Raw genomic sequence first — 11,508 nt, 5'->3', positions numbered from 1 at the left:
ATATGTCTAGTTAGTGGCAAAACACGAACCTGATTCTTTTTCTTAATTCAGATATATTTCCACTACATCAACTGAAAACTATTTTATTTACCAGGCAATATAGTAATGCTGTTTGAAGCCCCCTAATTTTTCACAGTTATATAACAATGTGTGAACCCTGGAGTGAAGAATATTTATTGATTTTATAATATTTTTAAAAATTATAAAACTGAAAATCATAAAGATAAACATAACTGAAAATCATAAACATCACATAACTGTACAGTAACTTACATGTCAACCACTAGTTACAGCATACTTTTACAGTGTTGTATAGTTAGTTACATGTAAATGATATTAAATAAATTACATGATAATATGTTTATTATTATATAGATTAGGCCTATGAAAAACACAAAACAATCCTGATTCTGCTGTGTAAGTAGATAAAAAAAAGAGTTTTCAAAACTGATACTAGAAAAAATATTCATGTCTACACAATATATACACATATATACACCCCATATACAATTTTTTTAGACTGTGAATATAGAAAAAAATAACCTAATTCAAGTATTAAACTGTGTCTGTATAAAAATTTTAGGTAATTAAAAGTCATTAAGTTTGCTTTTCCTTGTCCTCATTACCTGGGTTCTCATTTCTAAACTAGGTTATTGGGCATGTAAACTCAATGATTTCCTGATTTCTAAGGTCCCTTATGGCTCTAAATTCCCATAATTATATTATAATACTTCTTTTCTGAAGATTAATTCTTATGAGAAAAAATATTTTGCCGAAATCCTATAGGGGACCCAGGGGTGTTTTGGGTCAAACACTCCCCATGTGTATTGTCTTTGATGTCCTGAGTTCCTTCCTCTTTAATGCCTCATGCATGTACTGATGTCAGGGCTTTGACTGTGGATCATAAGCTGCAACCACCACAGATTTTCCAGCTGTTGACATATTAGGCAAATGCATATTTTTCTGGAAGCAGTTACTGCTGTGGGAAGAGAAGTCTTGGAAGCACATTCCAATTGTAGCTTGATTTAATTGAGGTAGTAAACATCTTGGGAACAATGGTTGACATTGGCCAGGCTCCACCATAAGGAGGTGCACGGAGTCACAAGAGAACTAGAGGGGAAGTACAGAATATAAGGCAAAACACATGAAGCAGTGAGAGGAGGAGAAGGGAGAGAGGATGCCAAGAAATCTAGACACATAAACAAATGAGTAATGCTTTACATTGGTTGTTCAGATCGTGTGGGCGTGTGTGTGTGTACGCACGCTCATCCATTAAATAAAAGATTCTGCAAGTTATTCTCATTGAGTTTTTAGAAAGAAAGATACTTTCACATTATTTTAAGGTGTTTATTTTTCAGCCAACTTTATAAAGGATTAATTTACACAATGTACAAATTACAAAAGCATTTACACAATTAAACCATAATACTTTCACCAAGGTAATCTCATTGCCTTTCTTTAGTGTATGTGAGTTTTTGTATTCCATTGGCGATTCCTTCGCTCCCAAGGCAGCAATAAAGTGATCAAGAAGCTAAAAAGTGTTACATTTTTTTCACTCATTTAATGTCTATATTTTTCCTTCACCAATAATCTTTGACAAGTTAACATATTTGAACATTATGAGTCTAGTTATTTTTTCTAATTCTCTGCTTTCATAAACCCCAGTATATATTAACATTCTTTACACATTCTTAAAATCAGTGTTAGCAAAATTCTATTTTTTTCTTTTATATCAAACTATTCAACAGTTCACATAAAGAGTTTGAAAGTTGTTCTGTCCTATGTATTCAAACTTCCCCAATTTTTCATGTTCTATCTTCCTGTGTTTCTAAATTTATAAATACTTCAACTAACAGATGGCAAATGAAAGCACCAATGGGCACAGAAATCAATCCAATGCTTTTAAGCATGAAACGTCCCTGAGGCAAGAAGTAGAAGAAAAAAGAAAAGAAACTCAGATATTCTCAAAGGGAAGAAAGGACTGACTGTCTTTTCTTGTAGTTTGGAGAACTATTCAACAAATTGGGCAAATAAAATTGAGCAACGGAGAATGAATTCATTTTATAGTTTGAATCATGTTAATAAATCACATTGAAAGTGGTACTTGGCTTTTAGGTACCCAATATGGGAAAAAGTAAGTAATGGGCTCACATCTTGGATGCTATTAAGTTTCACTGAAGTAAGTACCAAAGCATCACTCTACTTTTAAGAATTTCTATGATTTTTTTTATTAAAGCCTTTCAGGCTCTGGGTTTTTAATACTTTTGGTATGATGATTACTTAGTCTGTGGAGTTTTCACAACTATTAAAGAAAATGTGGTAGAATAAACCTAAAATATGACCACGTTCTGATTTTTTTCCTCAAAATTCATTTATATCCCTGATGACTCGCTCCTTAATATATGACTATGAAGATATTAAAATAAAGCATTTTATATCGACGTAATTTAATTACATTGAGTTTTTCAGTCTGAACATAATGGCTGGTAAAGGAGAAAAATATGATGTGTTCCTTTATCAGCTAAGAATCAAATTTTGAGAGATTTTAAAATTTAATTGTAATATACATTTTATACAAAAAAATTAAAATTTTAAATTTTTTTCACAATGTAAAATTGAAGGAAAAAAATAAAACTATACCAAAAATAACCTATAAGGTTCTATAATGACATTAAAGCTCTAGTAACTGACATTCATTTTGACTTGCTCTTTGTTGTAACTTTTTTGCTTTTTATACTAAATACTATTCGAACTTTTTTTCTATTGAGATTGCATTCTCTAAAACTACAAATAAATTTTGACAACAAATGCATTAACTTAGAATGTTAAATATAGAGTGTTACAAACCAGCACATTTCAACATTGTTGGAATGGTACAGTGGGGACCCGTGGGCTTTATGTTGGAATCCTGGCTTTACCAGGACAGTAAGAGAGGCAAATTGAAAACAAACAAACAAAGAAAAAGAAGCACCCCAATAATTAAAATTATATGACATTAGAAAAATGTCTGAACCTAACACAAGTTTAAAGTTAGGGATTGGGGTGAGCTTTAACAGAGGTTCAGGAAAGACGAAAGGATGACAAGAGACCAGCCAGGAGAAGAGAGAGCACGAAAACATGCCCGCAGAGAGATCATCATGAACGAAAGCCTCAAGTGGGCAAGAGCTTCCTTCGCTCCAAGAGCTAAAAGAAGCTCAGTTTGTCTAAAGCTCTATAAGTAGAAAAGAAGCACAGGAGAGAAAAGAGCTGCAGGCAGTGGACTGTTTATCGCATTATTAGCTAGAGGGATTTTTGTATTGAAAGTGATTAAAGGGTTTTAAGAAAAGGAATATGTGTTAGTTATCTATTTCTGTGTCACAAATGCCCTAAAACTTAGAGGCTCAGACATTTATCATCTCACAATTTCTATATGTCAGGAATGCAGGCACAGTTTACCTGGGACTTCTGGTTCAGGGTATCTATCACATAGGACTGCAATCAAAGTGTTGGCTGAGAATATAGGCATCTCAAGGCTTGATAGGGAAAAATCCATTTCTAATCTCACTTATGTGGTTGTTGGCAGAATTCAGTTTCATGGGGACTGTCAAACTGTGGGCCTCAGGTCCTTACTGGTTGTTGGCTGGAGGCTACCCCTCACTTCCTTGTCCCATAGGCCTCTACATAAGGCAATTCATAGCATGGCAGCTCACTTCATTAGGGAGTAATTGAGAAGAGCCAGAGCAAGCAAGCACGCAAGATAGAAGTCACAGTCTTTTATAACCTAAGATCAGAAGTGACATTCCATGACTTTTGTCATATTGTACTAATTAGATGTCAACATGGTCATCCAACTCTCAGGAAGAGAGAATTGCACAATGGTATAAATATGAGGAGATGAAGATGATTGTGGGTTATCTTAGTAGGCTGCCTACTACAAATATAATGATTTTATAATTTTGGAAGGTTACTAGTTACGAGAAGAATGGATTCATAGAAATCAAAAGTGGAGATAGGCAGATCATTTAAGTACAACATACAGAATTTGCTAATGGCTTAGACGTGAAGAGTTAGACAAGAGAGGATTCAAGAATTTATGGCTTTATTAACTGAGCTGATGTCATACTTTTGAATGGAGAATATAAATATAAAAAGTAGAAGTCAATTAGCAAATTGTTCATGAAAAATCAAAATACATGTTTAAAAATGTTCATTGAACACAATATATTGCCTAGTTTAAAATATACTAGATTATTTCTCAATTCGATTTTATCTAAAAACTTTAAAACTTTATAAACAATATAAAGATATATGTGACTTTGCCTGCAATTAAACTTTTATTCTATGTGGCACCACTGAGAGAGTTAAAAACAAACATAAATTACAGGAAAACAGGTTTTGGATTAACAAAAGAGTTTTCTAATAACTTAATAGAAGTCTATAAAATGTGATCAACTGCCTCATATAATATTGACCTTCCTATCTCTATAGGTGTTAAAAGAACATTTAGAAAACCACAGATTAGAGGAATTCTATGTCAAGTGGAAGCTGAATTAATTTATCTCTAAAGATTCTCAAATCTTCTGTTCAACAATTCCATATTATGCGGAATTATAATAAAATCATTAAATTATTATGTAAATGGAATATCTTTTACTTTGTTTAAGTCACTTCACATTCATAAATTCTTTACATATGAACATGTTGTATGTTCTGCTCAGTCACAGATCTTGACTATAAATGAAAAAGTAAAATAACACATGATTTTCAGTCCAATTTTCCTTTATGATGCATCTTATGTGATAGAGAAGTACATTATAATAGGCCTCACGATATTTATACACATGCACATCACTGTGCTCCATAGTCACTGAGAAAACTGCTAGCAATTCTACCATCAAACAAATACATTTTAGGCCAGCGAGCCTTTCCACATCAAGTTCAATTGTAAAATATTACTGAGGAATGGTAAGGCCATTTCCCAGAATGTCATAGGTATAAAAGTCCCAAACGTCTGCGCTTATGCAATTTGAGAAGGTGAGAAATTTGACACGAGGAATGGAATGCATTAGCACCATATCTAGATGCTCATACATCCTCATCTTCTAAACGTGAAAGAACAAGAACGCACTGCATCTACAACATATTTCTTTATTTTTTTTGTATGTAATTACGATTCACTTAATGTCTTCTTTTTGTGCTAATGTTTGAATTAAAGCATAATATACATAAGTTGATGTTGAAATATAACAACATATGTCTTGATTGTGATTGCTTTGCATTTATTATTTTAGGACTATAGTTGACATATTTACATAATGGGTGTCACAGCTTAGGAAAATATCACATCATTCATTTATCCATTTTTTTCACTTCTCTTCACCATTTTTATATTATAAATATCTGTATAGATATATTTTACATCTTTCATTCGATTTATTCATAGGCATCAGATTTTTTTTGATACTATTGTAAATGATATTGTAAACATAACCAATATACTCCAGAAACAACCTGGTACAAATTCACAGCACTTAATCCACCAATGTCACTACTATTATAATTTCTAACATCATCAAATACTTTTGGAGGGAAGGAGAACTCTATATAAATGGTATCATAGAGTATAGCATATATTCTGTCAAGACTGACTTCTCACAATCAAATTATAAAGCAATTTATTCATGTTATAGTCAGAAAAATGGCCTTCAATTTTGGATGGAAGCTTTATTAATTTACCTTTCACATTTGGATCTTCAATCCATCTGGAATTAGTTTTTATATATGGTGTGAGATGTGAGAAAAAGTTTAACTCAATTTTTCTTCCATTTGGATATCCAATAGACCTGGCATCATCTCCAAAAACGTAAAGGTTTACTTTTTTTTCCCATAGAAACACCCAATTTATCCAGTATTATATACTGAAAATAAGAACTATTTTCCACTACATTTCAGTGGCACTTTTGTTATAAACGATGTGATTGTTTACATGCATGTGTCGTTATGAATTCTTTTTGGAGTTCCACTAGACGATTTCTGTCAATAGCTTTTGCTATAGCTTTATAATAAAACATAATACCCAGTAGTTTAAGTTCTTGATTTCAGACTTCTTTAAGATTTTCTTTACTATACTTAACTGTTTAAATTTCTGCATTCATGTTTAATCTACACACACACACACACACACACACACACACACACACACACACACACAACCTTGCCAGGATTTTGATTGGCATTGTGTTGCATCTACTATTTTGGGAGAATATAATTGATTTCTTTAAATGATGAGTCGAGTCTTCCAGTTTATAATCTTAAGACATTATGGCATTGATTTGTTCTTTTTCCTTTTTTTCAGTAATGTTTGTTTTGTAATTTTCTGTTTAAAGGTTTTGCACTTCTTTCATATGATTTATTCGTAGGTATTTGCTATGTTTGATGCTATTTTAGAGGATATTATTTGAATATTTTTCTTTTTTCTATTTGTTAATTATGCATATTACATATTATATATATTACATCAAATTGTTTAGTTATGTTTAAGTATGTTGTTTAAATTTTTAATATCCATACTGAACTTTTGTCTGCTTTATCTTTAGTTATTAAATAAAGTATATATAAATTTCAAAATATAATTATGAATATGTCTTTCTGTCTCTCCTTAATCAGTTTTGAGAATAAAGTATTCTATACACATTTAGGCCTTGCATATTTTTCTTTTGAGTATCTCCATTCATCATAATTTCCTTAAATATTCGATATTATTATAGTTTTACAGTTTCATGTTGGTTACTATTTGCACTATTCATATTTTCCTTCCATTTTCTTTCAACGCTTCTGTGTCCTTATATTAAAGATGCACCCCAAGTAAGCAGAATTGTTAGAGGAGGTCATTGAGGGGACATGGCAACTGATTGACCTTCAAAATGAACCTGGGCAATCAGAAGCTCCTCAGCCATCATCCGTCCTTGGAATGCGCATTCCACTCACCATTCCCACACTAGGAGCTGTTTCAAGAGACAGTAAGGTGTTGAGACTATCTAAACTGTGCATGAACCCCTTTAAGATTTCTATATAAACTTTTAAGATTACAGCAGGCAGATGCAGAGGTCTAATCATCTTGCAGACTCTCAAGGAAAGTATGTAAATTCTCTTGCTTATTAAAACAACCACCTATCCATCTGGAGTAGTCTCCTGTTGCTTCAGTCCCTCCTTACCCTCGTGGAGGGGCCAGGTTCAGATTTCATCTGGAGAACTCCAAGAATGTGAATCAACAAATATATATTTGGCATTCGTTTTTGTTTATTTGTTTTATTTTTAATCCAATCTTTATAATTAACATTGTCTATTAAATTTAGATTTAGTTCTACCATCTTACTATTTGTTTTCTAATTTGTGTCTTCTTTTATTTCTTCTTGCCTTTCTAGATAAATTAAGTATTTTTTTTCATTCCTCACCCTCTATTAGCCTGTTAGTAATGTATTCTATAATTATTCTTTGTTCTTGTTGTTAAAGTTCTTTTTTAATGTGGTAAGATATACATAACATAAAATTTACCATCTTTTTAGTGTACAGTTCAGTGGCATTACATTCAGATAGTGCAGCTATCACCACCATCCATTTCCAGAACTTTTTTCATTTTCCCAAACTGAAAATCCATACCCACTAAATGGTAACTCCTCATTCTTCCCTCCACTCAACTCCATTCAGCTTTTGTCTCTATGAATTCAACTATTTTAAGTACCTCCTATAAGTGGAATTGCATGGTATTTGACCTTTTGTGACTGAATTTTACTCACCATAGTATCCTCACAGTTCATCCATGTTTTGCACGTGTGAGAATTCCCTTCCTTTTTAAGGCTGAATAATATTTAATTATATGTATATATTACATTTTGTTTATTCATTCATTCATCAATAGATACTCGGGTTACTCTGCCTTTTGACTATTGTGAATGATCCTATTATGCATACAAGTGTACGAATATCTGTTAAAGTTCCTGCTTTCCATCCTTTTGGGTAAATACCCAGAAATGGAATCTAGAATCACATGGTAACTTTATGTGGAATATTTTGAGGAATCAGCATAACATCCTCCATGGCAGCTGCACCATTTTATATGCCCACCAGCAATATACAAGGATTCTAATTTCTCCACATCTATGTCAACACTTGTTATTTGGCTACTCTTTTTGGTAATAACCATTCTAATGGATGTGAAGAGGTATATCATTGTGGTTTTGATTTACATTTCCCCGGTGATTAGTGATGTTTGAACTCTTTTCATGTGTTCACTGGCTATTTGTATATATTCTTTAGAGAAATTCTACTCTAGTACTTTGTCCAATTTTTTAATTGGGCTGTCTTCTTTTATTGTTAAATTGTATTATTATTCTACTCATTGTTATATCAGAAGTTGCAATATGCATCCTCTCTTTACCAGATTTCATATTAAATTTAAATGCTACCACTTTCTAGTAAATGTAATGACTTTATGGCAGTTCAATTCCATTTACTCTCCTCAACTTTTACATGATTTTATTGTGATGTTTAATTCTGCATTAATGTGATTTTAAAAAATCATACAAATATTATCATTATTTTTATTATTGCTTTAAGCAGTAAATTTTAATTTATATTTACCCACTAATTTGTCATTTTCCATGCTGTTCATTTCTAACTGATTTACTATGTTTTCATCAAGATAATTTTAATTCTGCACAAAAAATTGACATAATATTTCCTCAATGTGGATATAAAGCTGAAATTTTTTACTGTATGAAAATTTATCTACTTCACTGTTTTTTAGAGAATATTTATTTTGAGGAATAGTCTAGTTTGGCAGTTATATTCTTATAGCTTTTTTAAAATGGCATCTCAGTGTTTTCTGTCTTTAATTGTTTCTATTGAAAATTATATACCAGTCTTATTTCTGGTCTTTTGAAAGTAATGTATTCTTTCCCTTTGGCTGTTTTTAAGATTTTTCTCTTTGTCATGGCTTTCAATAATTTTACTATATAAGTATAGCCATTTCAAAAGATTTGCTTTGGTGTTCATAAGTTTTTAAACCCATGGTTCCAGGTCTATAATCAGTGTTGAAAAATTCTATATCATTATTTCTTAAAATATAATTTTTGCTCCATTCTCAGTTTCTTCTCTGCTGGTGACTCCAATTATATGTATGTTATAATTTTTATTTTAATCCACATTTTTGTTATGTTCTTTTCTTAGTATTAGTTATTTTATTTTTTCAGTTATAGATTTTCCATTTAATATTTTTTTAAAAAAATAGATTCAATTCTCTGGTGATATCCTCCATCTTTTTATCTATTTTGGGGGGTCTATCGATAATCTTTTTTCAATTTCATGTCTGATAACTTTTATAGCTGAAGTTATATGGTCTGTTTGGCCATCTGCTTTGATTCTCACATTTTCTCTACCTCTTTTCCCTTCAAATTTAGCGAAATATCTGGAAAAGAATGGCATAAAATATTTTAGAAAAAAAAAAGACCTGTGTTTGTAAAGAACTTTTGCAAGAGAGTCTGGATTTCTGAAAGATTGGCTCACCATTAAACAACAAACAGACAAAAATTCAAACAGGCATTTAAATAAATTAAATGTATGTAGAACTACAATAAGAAACTAAGTTACTGAGTTTAAAATCAAGCTTTTCATGGTGTTAAATAAGCAATATTCATACATGATGATAATATACACAAGAGATATATCTTTAGACATCACTATTGCATGAGGCAGAGATAAAGTCACTTCTGTTAGGGAGTCAGAAACAAGATAGAGGCCCAAGTAAAGTTATTTTCTCTGGGGCCTTAAGGAAAAAAAAAAAAAAAAAAACAGAACCAATGGGATATATATATATCTCACTGGTTCTGTTAGTATGCACACACACACACACACACACACACACACACACACACAGATCTACTGATTGATCTATCTAAAGAAATTTACTATAAAGAATTGGCTCACATGTTTATGGAGGTTGAGAAATCCAAGATCTGCAGTTAGCAAACTGGAGACCCAGGAGAGCCAATGGCATAGTTCTAATCTAAGTTTGAATCCCTGAGAACAAGAAGAGCCGATACTACAAATTCTAGTCCGAGTCCAAGGACAAAGGAAGAAATTCAACATTTCAGCTCAAAGAGAAGCAGTGAGAGAGAATTCTTTCTTACTGAGCCTTTTCTTCTATTCAGGCCTTCAACAGATAAACACTGTCATGGACATACTGGGAAATAATGTTCAATCAAATATCTGGGCCCAATCAAATTGACACATAAAATTAACCATCACACCAAGCATAATTACCAAGGTTTTGTTTATTTGGGAGGAACTGGATTTGGAAAGTACAACTCTTTAATATTTTTTTGTTTCATCATATTTTGGTTTGTTTTTATTTCACAGTGTAAAGCTGTTTGTTTTCCCTGAATAGAAGTGATGAGCACATTGATCCATAGCTCACTGTGAAGAAAGAACAAGATATCAGTTTTGCTTCTACACATCATTTATAAGATTATAACTGGCCATGAAGCAGGGCATTTCTGTGCACTGCTAATTGATTGCTACTATTTCTATTTTGCCACCAAGTTTCACGTGACCTCAGGGAAATATTTAGGTTTCTCTGCAAAACAAATTATAAAAATCTGTTTTCAAAGATCTAATTAATCGAAAAATTTACCAGAACAAATAATACAATAGCAACATTATGGTAATAGTACATCATGCTAAGATTATCTTGCCTTTGTAAAATAGCTCAAAAAAATAGGTGAATTTAATTTAAATTAGGTGAAAAAGTTAAATAAATTATTGTTTTAAATTATCCATCTCGAAATTGAAAACATTTCATATACATATAAAATACTTTAAATATATATTTATTTTTTAAATATAGATTTAAATTATATTTAAAATATATACATATATGTATATATTTAAACTTTAAAGTATTATTCTTCTACTGAAATTAAGCAAATTTACACACTTTATAATGAGGGATCTTTACATTATGAAAGAATTTATCTCTCAAGATTGTTTCTTAAAAATATATTTAAGAGGATAAAGTGTTCAATGATGAAATCACAATAAAATTTGCACATTGGAAATGACAGCTCTTGTGTAAAACATTTCTGCAAAAAATTCCAGAGGCTCTACTAAAATCTCTGGCATTTTCATAAAACCCTAGTAGATATTTTTGGTATAACATAACATTACCTCAAGGAATTCCACAAGCCGTCCCTCCCCACATCTGCTAGCAAAGTTTTTGTCAAACATAGGTCATAAAATATGACTCTGAGAGCTCCCAATCTTTCAGTCAAAACTGATGATGCAAAGTTGTCATACAATATTACAATCGTGTCCCCACGAGGGAACTGGAAGAGCATTATTTCAATTGCTTGAGAATTCCAAATGAAGAAATAAATTTAGAGAAGTCATGTGTTAGGTTCACACAAGTAGTTAGTAGCAGAACTCATCTCAAAACAATGCTATTCATTAGCTCTAATAACTTTAACACAGACA

Source organism: Pteropus alecto, unplaced genomic scaffold, assembly GCF_000325575.1.
Source record: "Pteropus alecto unplaced genomic scaffold, ASM32557v1 scaffold81, whole genome shotgun sequence".
NCBI classification, from domain to species: Eukaryota; Metazoa; Chordata; class Mammalia; order Chiroptera; family Pteropodidae; genus Pteropus; species Pteropus alecto.
The sequence above is the reverse complement of the archived record's forward strand: the minus strand, read 5'-3'. Positions refer to the sequence as shown.